Here is an 18,275-nt window from a genome sequence, read left to right on the forward strand (position 1 = left end):
TGGACTCGATGGCCATTGTGGTCTATTCCAACTCTATGATTCTATGATTCTATGATTCTATGATTCTATACTCGCATAGGTGGGGGTCAGAGGGTGTGGCTGCTGTGGACTCCCTGCAAGAAGAGGGATAGGGAAGCAGTGACATAATAACATAAGAAGAGCCTGCTGGATCAGGCCAGTGGCTCACCTAGTCCAGAATCCTGTGGCCAACCCATTGCAGGAAACCTGCAAGCAGGACCTGAGCGAAGGTCCTCCAATCAGCCCCAGGCAGCCAGTGCAGCCAACAGGCAGAGAACACAACATCCAATTGGTCCCAGCTTTCCCATCCCCATTTTTCTGAAATTCAGCACTGATACGTTTCAGTACCCTTTTAAGGGGGGGAATAGCTAAGAGGCAATCAGTCATCACAACAGAGAGAGGAAAAAACATGCACACACACAAATCCTGCACAAATGTTTGTGTTTTTGGAAACCATGCTGACTGCAAGGCAGAGATATTTGAAACTTAATTAGATATTCATTGGACTTTATTAAACTCCCAAACAAGGACATGAATGCCTTTCTTCTGTTGAATGCCTGCAGTAGATCATAATCAAGCTCCATTTTCTTCCGCCCAGATCTGAAACATCCTTGAGTGAATAGAAAGCGGGGAGAGAGAATAACTTTGCAAGCAAGCCCGCTGGCCCCTAGCATGAGCACCAGCAAGTTCTTGTATATAAATAACCAGGTTCAGGAAAAGGCACTTTCCGCTTGGCTGTCAGAAGAACACAGTGTGAATCAACAGCTTTTTGAGCTGAAAATGGGCCGCCTTATCCTTTCGGTTTGAAAGCCTTGCATCTGGTGCACTTTGACAATGACTGGACTTCATTCATACCCACCTGGCTTCACCCATTTCAGATGCCAGTCTGTCCTTTACACACACACACACACACTGCTGAAGGGGACGTCTTGTTTCTTGCAGGGAAGCAGTGCTCGAATTATGGAAGGAAAGGTAGAAGAGCCCTTACTGAATTTCACAACTTCTGACTCCCCCAATTTCTTAAGAGCATTTCTAATACCCTAGTCAGGACAAATGGCTCCCTGAACAGCTTACACCGATCAGTTAAAGCAGAGGTGGGAAACATCTGACCCGTGGGTCAAATTTGGCCCACCAGCCCTCTGCATTTGTCACACCAGGCTGTTCCCCCCCAAAACCACGCCCTCCAGCCCCATACCTGATGTCATATATGGGATGTCAGGTAGAAATGCTAGTGCAGCTGGTCTCTGCAAAAAGCAGTGTTGAATTCCCCACCTATCAGCTGATGGATGGGGAGTTCAATCCTGCTTTTTTCACTATCTCTTTCGCCCCGCCTTGCAGGCCAACTTTGACAGATGGGGAAGGCCATCCACCTCTCAACCACCTGATGGCATGTGATTTGCAGGTGGGTTAAGGTTGGTCTCTGGGGACTCTGGTGGTGCTGTGGTCTAAACCACAGAGCCTAGGGCTTGCCGATCAGAAGGTCGGGGTTCGAATCCCCACGACGGGGTGAGCTCCCATTGCTCAGTCCCAGTTCCTGCCCAACTAGCAGTTTGAAAGCAGGTCAAAGTGCAAGTAGATAAATAGGTACCACTCCGGTGGGAAGGTAAACGGCATTTCCGTGAGTTGCTCTGGTTTTGCCAGAAGCAGCTTAGTCATGCTGGCCACATGACCCGGAAGCTGTCTGCGGACAAACGCCAGCTCCCTTGGCCTATAGAGCGAGATGAGCGTGCAACCCCAGAGTTATCCACGACTGGACCTAATGGTCAAGGGTACCTTTACCTTTACCTTTACCTAAGTTTGGTCTCAGGGTGGAGAGGAGATGAAGCTCTGATCGCAGAAGTCTTTCCCACCCCCAGCCTCTGCTCAGGGGCTGACAATCTAAAAAGACAGGACATAAAAGGAAAAAGGATTGGAGATGGAAGCCAGGGGAGGCAAACTTGGACAGCAATTCTTAAACAGTAGTTCTAATAATGACCAATTGTTATAGAAATTGTTCAAAGATAGGTAGATTTTAGTCACACCATGCCTCCCTCTCTCAAAAGCCTTCTGACAGCACAGGGGCCATCACAAAAGCAGACCCCCTTCCTACTTTAATTCAAGTACTGAAGGGAAGCAATGATTCTTAGTTCAACCCAGAGATGCTTGAGGAAATTGACCTCTGCAAATTGTGGTGCTGACTGATCTGATCTGCACCTTCTTGATGAGTCTACCTAAGGGAATTTTCTAATCCACCACCTTTCATGCTTCCCAAATGTTGCAAACCGGTTCTTGCTTCAAAAAGGTATCAACGTTTGTTTAGACATTTGAGAATCCAAGCTTCACTCAGAGTGGTTCAGTTGGAATTAACGGACCAAACTTAGTCATGTTCATTTATTTCAATGGGTCTGATGCCGTGAGGAGGACTAGCATTGGACACAATCCTTGGAAAATACAACTATGGTGCAATCCTAAGTGTGATCATCCACCACTTTCAATGTTCTGCTACCTTGCACTTTCCAGAATGGGAGATGGGGGGGTGAACTTATCTCCCTACTCCCCTGTTTGTAATTTTCTTCCATTATTTCCATTCCCATTCTGGACTGGTTTTATAAGCTACCCTTGTAGGTAAGGCCATGAAAGTCCCTATGCTACTCCATCCTCTCCCAAGGGAAAAAAAGTATTGGCTTGTCTGATGCATGTACGCTTATCTTAGTCATTTGCAGCCTAAAAGATGGAAAATAGCTTTCTTTGAGTAGCTGGTTATAAACCCCAACACTGTGTCTGCAATTCTGTGATCACTTATGTGGGAGAAAGCTCCACTGAACTCAACAGGACTTACATCTGAGTAGAGCCACAGGGGACTGAGATGTGCAAATCAGACGCAATCTTCCCCAGAGGTTAAATACTCACACATGTCGTGCTCTCAGCAGTTCTTCAAACATTTGTTTTGGCACTAGCACTTGTCAAAGTTCATAGTCACAGATGTGTGGATCACAACAGTTGAATATAAACCAGGTATGAGGAACAAGTGGTGCCATTTATTCAGCAATAGCAAAAATAGCTTACAAATGCCAGGATGTTATCGTTAGCACAGCTTCTGAATGGTCACTGATTTTTTTATTTTTTACATTGAAGCTTCAATGCAATTATCACAATCTGCATATTCTGCGTTTGGTTTCTTTCTGACCTTACTGCCACCCTATGGCCAGCTGATAATAACATTCCATGCATCTGATGAAGTGGACTCTGGTGCCCAGAAACTCATATTAAGAGCCCCTCCAGCCTGGTTTTGTTTTTACAGATGCATTCTGCAACATTTATCTCTATTTTATTTGATAGAATTTATATACTGCTTGATCATAAAAACCCCCTCAGTTGTTTACAAAAAGAAGCAACCTAAAAGCAATTTACAAAAATATGTCATTGACTCAAAGATAGTGAATTAGTGGTAGATTTATACTATACAGTACTGGACTATCTATACATCATTCTGCTTTATTAGTTGTTCTGCAATGTTTCCCTGAGTGGCTGGGGAACATAGCTGTCAACTTTCAGATTTGAAAATAAGGGATCAGCAGCCTCGAAAATAAGGGACCAGCAGCCTCACCTGTCCTGGGGACAGTCTACAGGATATCTAACAATCCGGGATAGCAGCGGGAAGCAGCGGGAAATAGTGCTGGAATAAGGGAATTTCCCGCAAAAAAAGGGAAGGTTGACAGCTATGCTGGGGAAACCCAGCCAGATGGGCCAAGTATAAATAAATTATATAATAATAATAATAATAATAATAATAATAATAATAATAATAATACCAATGTTATGGCATCACTGTAGTCTAGAGGGGCACTCCTGAGCTATAACGCAACAAGTGGAACAAAAAACAAACAAACTCCAGAACATTTGCAGTATGAAAAGTTACAGGGTTTCATCAGGAAGCCACAGGACAAGCACTGTTTGAAAACAAAGCAGTATTCCTGCCCCCCCAAATGTTGCAGCCACAAGCAGCTTTGAAAGCATGTATTACCACCCCGACGCCATCAAGAGCACAGATTTGTATGAATGAAATAAAGAAACATCTGGAGGGGGCCTAAATGTGTCTTTAAGGTATCACATGATTCTTTGCTCTTGCAGCAACAGAGTAACACAGCTACTCCTCTGGAAATAGTTTTTTTAATTTATTATATTTATGTCCCACTTTTCCTCAATGGTTGTCGTGTGTGCCTGCCCCCCACCATTTACCCTGTATTTTAGTCTTGCAGCAGCCCTGTGAGGTAAGTTAGGCTGAAAGATAGTGACTGGCCCAAGGCCATCCTGTGAGCTTCAAAGCTGAGTGGGAATTTGAACATGGGTCTCCCAGGTCCTGGTCATTGTAAGGACTAGGCTCTCAGAAAAGAGCAACGGGGGAGAGGGGAAGGAAGGAAGGAAGGAAGGAAGGAAGGAAGGAAGGAAGGAAGGAAGGAAGGAAGGAAGGAGTTTCAGAAGTGGGTGAGTGCCACTTCTCAATATTATTAAGGTATGCTTAGTTTCTGGGCTTAATACAAAGTACTGGTTTTGAGCTATAAATCTTCTGCAGCTCAGGACCCCCTGTATTTTGAGGACTGCCGCTTCCACATGAACTAATCTGGACACTACATTTGTCATCTGAGGCCCTTCTTCATGTTCCCTCTCTGTGGGAAGAATGGAAGGTGGCGCCACAAGAATGGACCTTTTTAATGACTGCCACTTCTGGAATGCTCTCCACACGGAAGCCTGCCTGGCACTATTGTTGTTTGTCTTTAGGTGCCAGAGAAAAATGTACTTATTTACCTACGCTTTGGGTTTTTAATTGGGAGGGTAGTTAAGATAGGTCAGTGGTCTTAGTTCTGCTCATCTTTCAAGTGGGGCAGATAGGACTTGTTCCTTTTAAGTATATTTTCAGATGAGTATTTTAGCTTTCGTTTACTGTTGTTTTTATATCTGATTTTAATGTCTTTGCTAATTCTATTTTTAATGTGTCACTTTGAGACACCTGAATGCCAAAATAATGCCAACAAATAAATAGAAATATGCTGCTTCTCTAACATTGCTGGTGTTACATACTAATTTTAGCGCAGCAACATTTAAAGCAAGCAATCAGAGATCTTTTTTTTTAAGGCTTCAAAGGTATCCCTAATTTGATGGCAATTTTTTTTAAAAAAAAACATGCCTATCATTTTTAATACTCATAAAAAATGCAGGTGGCAGGCACCCTCTTGCCACACACTGGAGATGTAAAATGCTACAGCACACATGTGTAGCACTTAAAAGACAAATGAAGTATTGCAGAATTTTTTTAATTTGCAAATTTAATTAGCTGAGGGTGGCAGCATATCCCCTCACACAGATGTTACTAGACTATAGGATTTCTTGATTCAATTCACAGGATGAATTGACTAAGATGTCTTTATTCAGGAGGCAGCCCTGATCTCGTTACCTTTCTAACCCACCCTGAGAGCCCAGATAAATAAGATGTGGTTAAAATACTAGTGCACAACTTAAGCTGATGTTCATCCTCATTTTTCCAAAGCCAGCCCACTCAGAGAGCTCAACAGCAATTGCAGACTTTAGTAAGCATCTAGCTAGGAGAAGCAAGTTCTACAGGTGAGACAGCTATCAAGAGGCCACATCTCTCTAGGGTTGTCACATTGTTTTATGGACAGAAACCATGTATTTTTAACAGCTAAAGGGTAGGCTGAAATCAACAGGTGAAGCTTTTTCCAGTCCCTGCTGGGAAAAGCTTCATATAGCAAGTTATAACTGTGTAACTGTTAAAGGTTACACAGTCTATTTATATATTTAAAAAGTGTCTATTTATATATTTAAAAAGTGTCTTCCCTATATGGAGTCTGCACACAGACAAGATGGATCCTAAGCACGAGATATTTCAGGCTGAGACTGAACACCTCAATGGGGCATAAAGGAGGCAGTGGTCTCTGGCATCTGAGTTATTAAAAGCTTTGTAGGATAACAACAAGCCCTGCTTGCTTTGAAGGTCTCTCTTGTGGTGGGGAGGGTAGTGGCTTTCAAGAGCAAATGTGTCACTGACACATGCCCTGAGAACCAGCTCCTACTATTCTGAAACTTAGCCAGCAAAAGCAAATAAACAAAGGAAGGAAGCTTGCCATTTCATCATAACACTTAACAGTTCTGAGCTCCGCTTATCAAGTCAGATGTGCCCCACTGAAAAGCTTTCACGGGATGCTGCTGCCCCCTGCTGCCTGTTTTCTTCCAAAATGCAATTCTCTGGCAGCAATTCCAGATCATGGGTCACCAGCATGCTCCTACAGGGAGGAGTCTTCCCTGGCACTCGCAGAATGTGCCCATCCCCCTGCTGAAATTAGGCTTGTAAGAAGCATTCCTCTGTAGCCAATAAAACAGGTTGTGGTATGTGTGCAGCCATCACTGCAGTTTCTCTGGCTTGCAAATGTGTCCACAGGCACTGAAAGAGCAGAGACCCCTTCTCCAGAGGGTTTGTGCAAACTAGACTTCCTGCATATGATCTGAGAACAGCTCTCCCAAAACTTTCTTTCTAGGTATCCATATTTTACTTATCATAAAAGCCAAGTCAGCCAAAGAATATTTCAAAGGTTTTTCCGTACACCCCACCCCAACTTTTAGTGTATTGACTATATTGTGTCCAAAGGTTAATACTTATCCTGTGTGACCTGTTTCGATTGTTGTCCTCTCTGTTATCAAGACTAACAATTATTTTCCTTCTGGGATCTGACAAAGAGTTGAAGGGAATTGCCCTAAAGCCATTGTGCTTTGTTAACATGGTGATCCTCAGCAAATGCACCCATGGACCCAAACAAACACAACTGGAACCTCCCACCTTCCCAAGTTTATTTGTTAAAAAATTAAATTTAAATCAGCTGCAGCAGGCACAGGAGTGTCACCAGGTGCTCAAAGCACTCAGGCCTGCCACAAATTTGCACAAATATACAGAGTGCCTGTGGGGTCAATAAAATAAGCTGTGCACACAGCATATGTTTTAAGCATAGCTGTCAACCTTTCCCTTTTTTAAAGGGAAATTCCCTTATTCCGAATAGGATTCCTCGCAAGAAAAGGGAAAAGTTGACAGCTATGGTTTTAAGTACTGTACATGACAAAGAATCCTTGCAACTGTAGTTGCTAAGTGAGGTATAAACTACAGTTGCTAGAATTCTTTGGAGGAAGTCATGTGCTTTAAATGTATGCTGTGTATAGAGCTGGGGTAGGAGTCTGGGGTCTCAGCACAGCATTTTGCAGTGTGCTCAGTGTTTCAAAAGGGAAAGAAGGGGGCAGGATAGCTAAGCCCATAGGACCTGGGTGACCACCTAAAAATACCCCTATCCAGGCAGCCTTATTGATGCATAGCAAATTGCTCAAAACAGTTTCTTCTGCAAAATTTGTTCTAGGTAACCTGGGAGTCTGCCTTGTTAAACTTAACAGAGACTGAATTCTGAGTAGAAACGTATAGGTGCATCTGTCTCACTCATTATTAGGTATATAGCAAGCTGCCTTATACTGAGCCAGACCATTGGTTCATCTAGCTAAATATTGTCTACAATGAACTGGCTTCAGATCTCTTCTAGCATTTCAGACTGGGGTCTAAATGGATATGCTGAGGCAGTGGCGTAGCGTGGGTTGTCAGCACCCGGGGCAAGGCAAGTAATTTGCGCCCCCTAACCTGTGGATTTGTGCTCCCTAACCCGTGGATTTGCGCCCCCTAACCCCCAGATGTTGCGCCCGGTGCGGCCCGCCCCCCCTGCACCCCCACGCTACGCCACTGTGCTGAGGATTGAACCTGAGAATTTTAAAATGCAAAGCAGGTGCTCCCCTACCCCAAGGAAATTTCAGGATAAATTTTAAAATGTTCTAAAATGTCTACTGAGGCATTTGATGGCTAAAAGATACCTTAACATTAGTAACAGTGGGGCACGTGATCACTTTCAAATGTTTGTAATGTTCTTTAAATTGCATTATTTTAACATTTTGATGTTTGCCACCCTGGACTCCTTTGGAAGGAAGGGTAGAATAGAAATTTTAATAATAATAATAATAATAATAATAATAATAATAATAATAGGGTTGCACTTTTAGTCCTGGTTAAAAGGGATGTTACTATGGAAAGACCTATTGGCGAAGATTATCTGCAATCTGACAAGTGTGGCCCATTAATTAGAACAGCTAACAATAGCAGATAATGCTATTTTGAATTAACATATGCAGAACGTATGTGAGTTATGTTTCTGAGTGTCAAACTAGATGTTCCATGATGAGAGGAAAGAAATCTAATACTTTCTCCCATGCCGTGACCCAGATCCAAAGCACACACACATATATCAAAGCTGCTGTTATCTGTGGAGAGAAAATATATATACAGGCACCTGTACTGTGCCTGTCCTCTTGGCTGGGAAGGATATGAATTCAATCAATCCCCTCTCCCCACTATGCTGTGGCCCTGATCTAAACTGAGCTCCTTGTATCTACTTTTAGAAGATGAAATTTGCCTCAGGAGATGCAGTCACAGCACAGCATCCCTCACTGTGAACTCACAAGGACTACAGAGGCATCCAGAGACAAGGCTCCTTCTTCCAAGTCAGACAACAATGCAGAAAATTATCAAGGCTGGAAAATTTGCACAATAAAGCAGGCTAGTCTCACAGGGGGCTTTCTGATTGTCACCTCATCAAATCCCTCAGTATGCAAAGCAGAAGGCAACAAAAAGGTCCCTTTTTTGTCAAGTCATTAGGCTTCAGGAAAAGGAAAGGAAGTTGAATTTCATCAATAATATACAATGCTGAAATGAAGCCCTTTCAGAAGACTGGATGTGTCCTTCAATCAAACAGCTTCAATGTCATTTTCATATCTTGCTGTGATTTCGAGTGATGTGTGCAAACCCATGCTGCCTGGCCCTCAAAAACATTCAGGCTCTTAAAGCTGGACCCAGTTTATTAATTTAAGCTGTTTATATAATGCTTAGTCACCAGTGTTTATAAGCGGTACACATAAAAATTACAAAAAAGCATAGAGTGGATAAAATTAATTAAAAGGAATCATACAAACAGTTCAAAATAAGGCTTGCACAGTTAGGATGCAATCCTACCCAACTGTTATGTACTGAGTTGAATATGATCCAAATTGCTGCTGTCTGATTGGTCCTAGAACAATAGGATTCAGAATGCAGCAGTCTGATTGGTCCTAGAATAATAGGATCCAGAATGCAGTAGTATGATTGGTCCACAGGAGCCACCCAATCCAACTCCAGGTGGAAGTGAAGTCGCAACCTGATTGGCCTACAGGAGAATCCCGGAATTAGCCAATCATGTGGCGCCCACTGTGTAAATAATATATATAAAGCAGACATTTTGGGGGAACTTCCATTCCTCACTACTATGAGCTGAATAAAGAGCATGAAATGTTCTCGACTCTGAGTATATTTCAGCAACCCACCCCGCACACTGGAGAGTGACACAGACATGGCTGCATCTTTGCAGGGGCGGGGGGTAGCAGAATGACTAAGCCCAATTTGGACCAAATGGGCTGCTGATGCCACCACATGACAGCACTGAGACCAGCTCAGAATCAAGCAGATCCTCTTGGCTAATTAAGCTGAGATGTGATTGTTTGAAAACAACTTCATTGTGTGTTTATAAATCGGGTCTGCCAGTGCTTGAGAATCCCAGTCTGATGAAAGAAAAGTACTCTATTGAATTATTACTTTACTATGTATTAAATTTCTATACCGCCCTTCATCCAAGGATCACAGAGCAGTTATAACATAAAAAACACAAAAATACATAACATAGTAACAAACATAAAGGTAAAGGTAAAGGGACCCCTGACCATGAGGTCCAGTCGTGACCGACTGGGGTTGCGGCGCTCATCTCGCTCTGTTGGCCGAAGGAGCCGGCATACAGCTTCCGGGTCATGTGGCCAGGATGACTAAGCTGCTTCTGGCGAACCAGAGCAGCACACGAAAACGCCATTTACCTTCCCGCCAGAGCGGTACCTATTTATCTACTTGACTTTGACGTGCTTTCAAACTGTTAGGTTGGCAGGAGCAGGGACCAAGCGGGGATTCGAACCGCCAACCTTCTGATCGGCAAGCCCTAGGCTCAGTGGTTTAACACACAGCGCCACCCGCGTCCAGTAACAAACATACACCCATTTAAAAGGCCAGATTGCTTAATTGGCCAAAGGCCTGGGAGAAAAAGAGTATTTTTGCTTGATGCCGAAAGATATGTAACAAAGCTGCTAGGGAAAGGATTCCACAAAGGGGCAGCCACTGAAGAAAAGGATGTTCTCATGTTGCCACCCTCTGGACCTCTCATGGAGGAGGCACAGATGAGGCTTGCAGGGTCCGGGTTGGTTCATATGCGGAGAGGCGGTCCTTGACGTATTACGGTCCTGAGCTATTTAAGGCTTTATAGGTCAAAACCAGCACTTTAAATTGGGCCCGGAAACTAACTGGCAGCCAGTGCTGTCGAGCCAGTGAAGTTACTGTGGCAATCCAGATGCTGCTGGAGTACAATTCTCATTTTCCCTGACGGTTGCCCATGCTGGCTGTGGCTGATGGGATTTGGAATCCAACAGGTTTCCCATCTCTATACGCTCATTTTTTTATTATTATATCACGTATCACAGAGCTGATCCCTAAGAAGAGATTCTAGGGCTAAGTGCTGCTATAAATTAAGCCTTGCAATACAACACATACAACCAGTTAACAGTGAATTTGGGGGCATCTTAAAGACTCAACAGATTTATTGTGGCATAAGCTTTCATGGACCAGAGTCCACCACATCAGATGCATTCAGTTGGCAGATATATAAATACATAAATTATGAACAGGTGGAGCCAAATGGAAACGACGACTTCTGTGCCTTCCAATTTGCATGAGTAATGACTGCACCTCTCACATTTTATTACCTTTTTGGCTCTGTTTTACAACTCCCCATGCAAGCATATACTGTATCTGTCACTTCATGAATATGATTTGACACTAGCTCACAAAAACTTCTGATGCCACAGTCAAACTATTAAAGGTACTATGGACTATTGTTTCTGCAGCAACAACTAATAGTGCAATATTACACCCAAGGCAGCAATCCAATGCGCACCATCCTGAATATAGTGTAGCACCCTGCTTGTGGTTAACGCTTAGCTGGAATGAAATATTCAACGCAGCAACAGAGAAATTAAATAAATAATTTATTTGTCAGACAAATAAATAAGAGGCACAGTGGTATATGGTTACCAAGCTCTGGCCTGGCCTCCTGCCATTATGGCCAGCACTTATATTTCCTTAATCCAGCCCCCTTTGCTCCTCCTATGGCTGCCTCTGTCCCATCAGCCTGGTTGAAATTCCTATTGGCTGATTGGTATAACCAATCACAAAAATACACTCATATCCTACTGTCCTTATATGGAACACAAAGAGCTATATATTGTTACATCTATAAATGACAAATAAGTATTAATATATCTTACATGCGTCTCAACAAGGAATCTTAATTACCAGCTCACCTCTTGCCCTCCTTGCCCTATTTGCCTTCTAAAACAAATGGTAAACAAATATCTGACAACTTATATATCAGAATTGCTCGGATGGCGTCTTCTTGTCTGACAGGGGGGCTGGGCTGGCTGACTTAATTTCAGGATAAATACAACTCTTCTAGCATTTGTTAAATCCTTTGCATAATTACATTTAAGCCAGGATATTTCATACATTATCATAGATAGCTTTTTAGAAGGATAAACTTCCTAAAAGTAACAAGGAAGGAACAGTTTACAGCCTCAAAATAAAATAGGAAAAAAGCCTCTTCCCCTCTTCACACTTCCCCCCCTTCTCCAGCCGGTTTGTTTTCCATGTGCTCTTGACCTTTTGACCTTAGGCTCAAGTTTAAGGCACACAGTTTTATTTTACTGTTTACCAAACTCTTAATTATGTAGGGTCTGTGTAACCTTGGTCTTCAGCCTGTAATTCCAGCTTTTACAACTTTGAGAAACTTGTCTCCTGCTACTGCTATAAATCAGGGAGGCCCTTGTTCAGGAGAGCAGGAAGATAAACAACTGCCAAAGTACTTAGCCAGCTGGTTTCTGCATGGCATGAAACTTTTGAAAGTCTAAGCCCATTTACCTGATCAAGATATAAGCCAATATATGCCTTGATTAAAATGCAGTCTATATTCAGATGCCACAATCCCCCCTTTCAAGCTCAAGGACCTTGCTACCAAGCGTCCTTGATAGCTTGATCTTCATCATATTCCTGAGTTAAAGCTCTGTATAGGGCCATGATATGAGGTAGAGTTTCATTCGAAATCATCTTGCTAATTGTACTTCTAAAACATGAGATGATACATGGCATCATACATAAAACCATCACTACTACCGTCAAGAAAAACAAGCAAGACATGTGGCCAACACACGGATTGCCTCACCATTATCTGAAATGTTAAAGCAACAGGCATTCCCTGTCAAGTTCAAGACTCCACATAGGCCTCCCTGCTTGGCAAGTACATAATCCATTCCCATTTTCAGCTGCAAAATGACGGCTCTACTTTCATCCAACTGTTGTGCAATAAGTCTCAAACTCTGGGCCGTTGCATTGGTTACAAGTTCCACTACTGCTTGCAATCGAATTATTCTGTTTAGATTATAAATAGGATCCCGTGCCCCTTGTATGAGCTCACCAGGATTCCAGGAGGCAAGATCATAATAGGCTATAATGCGCTCTGGTGGCCAATCATCAGTACCGCTCCAACTTTGGGTACTTCCTCCTGCTATATGAGAAATATCCTAGTGGGCAAAATCCACATTGGTGGTAATACCCATCCCAGGAAACAAGTCCCACTCCATTTGGAAGGGAGTTTCTTGTATGCCCATTCTTCACATATCCACCACAACCATCGGGTCTGAGGTTTTTGGTATGTGGAGTGCATAAGGCGAAATATCACAAGAGGTATAGAGTTCACAGTGCAGTATGTTAGATTGCCTTTCTTCTGTCACAGTTATGTTCCATACCACTTTCCATGCATGAATAAAAGGAAGTGCACAGGGCAAGGTATTCCGAGTTCGATAGGTAGTACCGTGTGCCCAGGTATTCTTAATATAATCCCAAGTATAGTGACAATGAGAAGAGCCTACCATGGTAGAATCAGCTGCATCTGATGATTTATGTACACAGAATTCCCCTTGTACAGGTATAACTCGTAATGTTTAGTTGAGTTCCATCCGGGGAAATTCTGTACTTCTGCTTGGTGTGGCATTTCGCTTACCATACCAATGGCATTTAATGGTATTGGTAATAAGGGCATACCTCCCTCTGAATCATCTGGCCCAAGAGAGCAAACAAGGCAATTAGTCCTATTTGCACATTGGCTACCATCTCAGCTAAACCTACCCACATATTGTGGTCATAGCGGAATCCATATTTAGCAAATTTGGTCAGATTCAAAGACCTTTCCCTTCCCAAGGGATCAGGATTAATAATAAAATCATGTTGATGTCTAGCATATGCATTCCTTCCACAAAAGATTACCTTATTGTGATAGCATAAATATTAGTCCCAATATAATTCCCCCAGTGACAGGAATGGGGAACCACCAAGACCAAAACATATATCCCAAGGATCCCCAATGTGTAATATCTCTGATAATTGTTCCACAAGGGGGCAGTCAATCAATTGTATAAGAGAATCTTCCCTTTCACAGTCGCTGGTTCAGACGCTCCTCAAGCTTCAGGCGTGCGCAGGTCAGCCAGCTTCCAGGTTTGTGGCTGCAGCAGGCCGGTCGTCTAATGTTGCCCGTGACCTAGCCCGTTCCCCGTAGGGCTAGATACAGGGGTTTTTGGAGAGAGTCAGTTTTAAAGGATTAGAGGGGTCACCTTTGCACGTCCAACTGCCTTCGGACTTCTTCAAACGGGAGTGATGAATCCAGGGGGTCACCTCAGCTACCTTCACCGCTGTTGGAATAGAGAGCAGGACGGTGTAAGGTCCACGCCACTTAGGTGCAAGTGGATCACGTTTCCACTCTTTCACCCATATGCTATGCCAGCCTGGAGCTGATAAATCGGCTTGGCAATGCTGCACGGCGTGCGCTCGAGGGCCCACCTGTTAAGATAAAAAACAAAACAAAACAAACAAACACGGGAGAGAGACAAAAACACGGGAGAGAGATTGCACTTGTCCCTGTGTCACATGTTCTCCTATTTGTTTGAGGTCAGTTGGAATATCCTGAACAAAGGAGGGCGGCCTCCCATACAGGAGCTCAAAAGGTGACAACTTAAGTCTTTTTGTGGGTGTGCACCGAACACGAAACAGTGTTATGGGTAACACGTCTACCCTCCTGAGACTTTAGACATATTAGTGGGCTTCTGGCATGCCCTGCAGATACCTTGCACAAGCGTCTGGCGATAGGTGGTAAGCCTGGCCAGGTGAATTGCATTGTTTGGATCCCAATTAGGATCTTCCAAGGGAAAGTTTTCCTGGAGATGACGGTCAATATTATAAATATTTCCCACTCTGGCCTACTCACGCAAATATATCTGTGCCTTTTCAATTATGTCTCTCCTTTCCTCAGTGGTGAAGAGAGTATTCAGGAGCTGGCGACAACCTGTCCAAGTAGGACTATTAGTATTTACTATTGAAGTCACCAAGTCCATCATAGCCTGAGGTTTTTCTGCGAAAGATGGGGTGTTTTCCAATTCATCAGATCCGTAGTTGTGAATGGAATATACTGGAGGATCCTCAAGTGCATCAAATACTCTTCTAAGAGGGGCTACTACGTGACCTTTTTCTTCGCTTTGCTCTAGGGACCTCAAATCATAGGGGATGGTATCTGTCCCAAGGCGTGCTTTTAGCAGCTTTATACGCCTGGCTGTATTGCTTGCTGACCGATTAAGGTCTCCCTGTAACTTCTGTAATAATTCTCTAGGACTTGGATGTACAGGGGTTTGGGGTGGGCAATTAGTTGTTCCACTAAAGGAGACTGTAGATGGAGTTCTACTGGGACTCACAGGTGGAATAACCACTTCTGCTTGGGCTTCATTATAGGACTCCAATGCCTCCTGAAGATATTTATCATAATCTATCAAGGAATCAAGTTCTGTGACTCCAGCCCCATTATTCATTCCACTTTCTTGCCTTGGGGTTACAACTGGTGGAGGGTTTGAATTTATTTGGCAAGATTCCTTTCCTAGCTTTGGCCTTTACAGCCAATAATTTGCATCGTTGGACTTTGCATTCCCTTATCCATGGAGGATTTTTATTTAATGTGCTCAGCCAAGAATCTATGTATGAAAATTGTTCTGGGCACGCTTACTAAATTTATATCAAAGGTTCCTTGAGATGGCCATCCAATATTTTGTTTTGGCCATTCTAGTTCACATAACGTTCTCAAGCGTTCTGGCGTCATTTTGACTCCATATGCCCCTGAGAAGGCTTTCTTAAAATTATTTAACATACATTCAAAAGGTGTATTTCCCCCCTTTGAACCCCCAACTCCCATTGTATGGCCCTGTGAAGTATCCACTCAGTCACTCACACACACACCTTACTGGTAAACGAAGTAGTACTCACTCCACACTTAGGTCAGCTACACATTGTACTTTCTCACACATGCAATGCGCCAGATACTTCACCACACACTACCTCCCATTCTTCCCTTTTCCCTACACCAGATCACCATCTGATATACCCAGCCACCTAGCGTACTCAGTTCCCCTTTACTGAGACGCAGAAGTTTGATCAGGACTTCTCTTCCTCCCAATTAATTGGAGGGCCAAACCCCTTAGTGCACTTACCCTTAGCTGGATCCCTGTTTATTTCTCTGGTCCCCCCCGGTCCGTCGCCGTCGGTGGGCAGGGTATCAGACAGACGAGACTGCTGCGTTCCCCTGGAAAAAATTTTTCCATTGCGCGCTGGGTAGGCACAGTTGTCCTCTCTCTTGTACCCTGCTCAGTAGGCGAAGGAGCTGCGTTCCAGCAGACCACTGATCCGAGTCGCAGGCACCATAAAATGTAGCACCCTGCTTGTGGTTAACGCTTAGCTGGAATGAAATATTCAACGCAGCAACAGAGAAATTAAATAAATAATTTATTTGTCAGACAAATAAATAAGAGGCACAGTGGTATATGGTTACCAAGCTCTGGCCTGGCCTCCTGCCATTATGGCCAGCACTTATATTTCCTTAATCCAGCCCCCTTTGCTCCTCCTATGGCTGCCTCTGTCCCATCAGCCTGGTTGAAATTCCTATTGGCTGATTGGTATAACCAATCACAAAAATACACTCATATCCTACTGTCCTTATATGGAACACAAAGAGCTATATATTGTTACATCTATAAATGACAAATAAGTATTAATATATCTTACATGCGTCTCAACAAGGAATCTTAATTACCAGCTCACCTCTTGCCCTCCTTGCCCTATTTGCCTTCTAAAACAAATGGTAAACAAATATCTGACAACTTATATATCAGAATTGCTCGGATGGCGTCTTCTTGTCTGACAGGGGGGCTGGGCTGGCTGACTTAATTTCAGGATAAATACAACTCTTCTAGCATTTGTTAAATCCTTTGCATAATTACATTTAAGCCAGGATATTTCATACATTATCATAGATAGCTTTTTAGAAGGATAAACTTCCTAAAAGTAACAAGGAAGGAACAGTTTACAGCCTCAAAATAAAATAGGAAAAAAGCCTCTTCCCCTCTTCACACTTCCCCCCCTTCTCCAGCCGGTTTGTTTTCCATGTGCTCTTGACCTTTTGACCTTAGGCTCAAGTTTAAGGCACACAGTTTTATTTTACTGTTTACCAAACTCTTAATTATGTAGGGTCTGTGTAACCTTGGTCTTCAGCCTGTAATTCCAGCTTTTACAACTTTGAGAAACTTGTCTCCTGCTACTGCTATAAATCAGGGAGGCCCTTGTTCAGGAGAGCAGGAAGATAAACAACTGCCAAAGTACTTAGCCAGCTGGTTTCTGCATGGCATGAAACTTTTGAAAGTCTAAGCCCATTTACCTGATCAAGATATAAGCCAATATATGCCTTGATTAAAATGCAGTCTATATTCAGATGCCACAATAGTGGGATTTCCAATTAATTAAACTTATAATGAAATGTGCTGGATAGGCTGCTATCCTGCCCAAGCCTACTTCCGAGGAAGCCTTGCTGAATAAACAATCTTGTTTCTCAGTAAATTTGCAGAGGATTCTTGAGCCGATGCAATCCTATGTACATTCACCTGGGAGCAAATTCCTCTGAGCACAGTGGAACTTGCCTCTCAAGGAGCATGCACAGAATTTCGTGCCAGAGATGCAATCCGGTGCACGTTGATCTGGAAGCAGGGCTCACTGCATACACCGACAGTTACCCCCAGGAAAATATGTTGTTGTTTGTTGTTGTTTAGTTGTTTAGTCATGTCCGACTCTTCGTGACCCCATGGACCAGAGCATGCCAGGCACTCCTGTCTTTCACTGCCTCCCACAGTTTGGTCAGACTCATGTTTGTATCTTCGAGAACACTATCCAACCATCTCGTCCTCTGTCGTCCCCTCCTCCTTGTGCCCTCAATCTTTCCCAACATCAGGGTCTTTTCCAGGGAGTCTTCTCTTCTCATGAGGTGGCCAAAGTATTGGAGCCTCAGCTTCACGATCTGTCCTTCCAGTGAGCACTCAGGGCTGATTTCCTTAAGAATGGATGTGTTTGATCTTCTTGCAGTCCATGGGACTCTCAAGAGTCTCCTCCAGCACCATAATTCAAAAGTATCAATTCTTTATGGTCCAGCTCTCACTTCCATACATCACTAGAGGGGAAACCGTGGCTCTAACTATACGGACCTTTGTTGGCAAGGTGATGTCTCTGCTTTTTAAGATGCTGTCTAGGTTTTGTCATCGCCTTTCTCCCAAGAAGCAGGCATCTTTTATATCATACGGATAATCGTGCTTTTGACCTGGAGAGGAGCCTTATCACAAAATGCCTGGCAAGGCGCAGCTGAAGCCAAGGGCCGCCCGCATAATCTGTGGGGGCACCAGAAAAAATAATGCACGAGCGGGGCGCAAAAGGGGCAATGTGTATTTCTGCATATTAACGGGTGCGGAACCAGCTCCATGGGGCCCCCTATATCCGCCCTTGGACGTACAGTACATTCACTACAAAGGCCTCGTCCGCGTTTGCGGCCTGCCCCAAAGCAGCGACATCTCCGAGCCGCATCCCGTTGCCATGACGCCCAGCCTCCATTTTTTTTTCAGGCCGCGCGCGTCTTGCTGGGCGGGGCGAG

General features: G+C 43.6%; 3 long non-coding RNA genes across 4 annotated transcripts in view; 1 reads left to right on the top strand and 2 right to left on the bottom strand.

Moving 5' to 3' along the window:
- The window catches only part of LOC310710934, a 148,612-nt gene extending 137,485 nt beyond the window's left edge, over positions 1 to 11,127 (top strand). Inside the window, exons 2-3 of the long non-coding RNA XR_014528314.1 lie at positions 8,494 to 9,805; positions 10,151 to 11,127. This is a non-coding gene — a long non-coding RNA (uncharacterized lncRNA). The remainder of the gene's footprint in view (positions 1 to 8,493; positions 9,806 to 10,150) is intronic.
- Positions 433 to 18,227, bottom strand: LOC310710933. 2 transcript variants are annotated; one of them, XR_014528312.1, is made up of 3 exons: positions 18,138 to 18,227; positions 1,810 to 1,896; positions 433 to 628 (listed from the first exon to the last, which is right to left on the bottom strand). It is a non-coding gene; the product is annotated as an uncharacterized lncRNA (long non-coding RNA). The 2 variants fall into 2 exon arrangements; XR_014528313.1 differs by lacking the exon at positions 18,138 to 18,227 and adding an exon at positions 17,242 to 17,766.
- LOC310711731 lies at positions 13,620 to 16,396 on the bottom strand. The gene is made up of 2 exons (XR_014528621.1): positions 15,799 to 16,396; positions 13,620 to 13,959 (listed from the first exon to the last, which is right to left on the bottom strand). It is a non-coding gene; the product is annotated as an uncharacterized lncRNA (long non-coding RNA).
- Positions 18,228 to 18,275: the final 48 nt, after the last annotated feature.

The sequence above is a fragment of the Podarcis liolepis genome (genome assembly GCF_965112155.1).
Source record: "Podarcis liolepis genome assembly, chromosome: 7".
NCBI classification, from domain to species: Eukaryota; Metazoa; Chordata; class Lepidosauria; order Squamata; family Lacertidae; genus Podarcis; species Podarcis liolepis.